The sequence below is a fragment of the Echinops telfairi genome, unplaced genomic scaffold (genome assembly GCF_000313985.2).
Source record: "Echinops telfairi isolate 266 unplaced genomic scaffold, ASM31398v2 ScPeMD7_7469;HRSCAF=8507_1, whole genome shotgun sequence".
Lineage (NCBI taxonomy): Eukaryota > Metazoa > Chordata > Mammalia > Afrosoricida > Tenrecidae > Echinops > Echinops telfairi.
In genome coordinates, this window is record NW_022111373.1 from 21,945,349 (window position 1) to 21,946,187 (window position 839).

The following is an 839-nucleotide window of genomic DNA, read 5'->3' on the forward strand; positions in this document are numbered from 1 at the left end:
CTCAGTGTGCCAGTTTTTGGCAGAAAACAGTATGTCTCTTTACCCCATGCATCTTATTCAGCGGTCCTTGTTTAGTGAGATTTCTATTTGTTTCCACAAATGAAGAGAGATGTGAAAGGACAGCTATTTGAGGACATAGTAGAGGTGAGGTAAAATACAAGGGAGGTGCTGTCAGCCATCCAAGCAGATGAGTTTGAAAAATGTTTCCAAGCATGGAATCACAGATTTTTTTGTTTCCAGGGGAGAGCACAAACACAGTCCCCCACTACCAGAAATTATGTGGTCGAGTTTCCCACATTTGGGGAAATCGCAGGGGCCAGTGCATCCGGAGTGCAATGGATAAGGCTCGTCCCGGGAAAACCACCTTCATGATCATGGTATCTCCCCTGCCAGGTAAGTATAGGAATCACAGATTTGACAACTGTATTGAGTGCAATGGAAAGTACTTTGAAGGTGATAAGGTTGTTTTATAAAAACAAAATGAAATACCTAGCTTTGAAAAAAAATTCTGGGTTTTTTTGGGAGGGTACCCCCTCATACATTAATGTTCACTTAAGAATTTCTCAACACTACCTAGAATGAGAAAAAAATATGCTGCTCTAGTTTAATACTTTGCAGGAGAAAGATTAGGGCTTCTACTCCCATAAACACGTAGTCTCAGCAACCCACAACGGGTCGCTTTGAAATAGCATTGACTCAATGGCAGTGAGTTTGATTTTGGGGCATTTTAATTTTTCAGCCTTTAATAGAACACCTGGGTTTATAATCTTTGGTTTATATATAATAGAACACCTGGGTTTATATACTTGGTAATTAAAATATGTGTAATGTATTCAATG

The 839-nt window shown here is 39.5% G+C and overlaps 1 non-coding gene across 1 annotated transcript; it reads right to left on the reverse strand.

Moving 5' to 3' along the window:
- Window positions 1-237: 237 nt before the first annotated feature.
- On the reverse strand, window positions 238-401 carry LOC115873935. Its single transcript, XR_004048703.1, has one exon. It is a non-coding gene; the product is annotated as a U1 spliceosomal RNA (small nuclear RNA).
- Window positions 402-839: the final 438 nt, after the last annotated feature.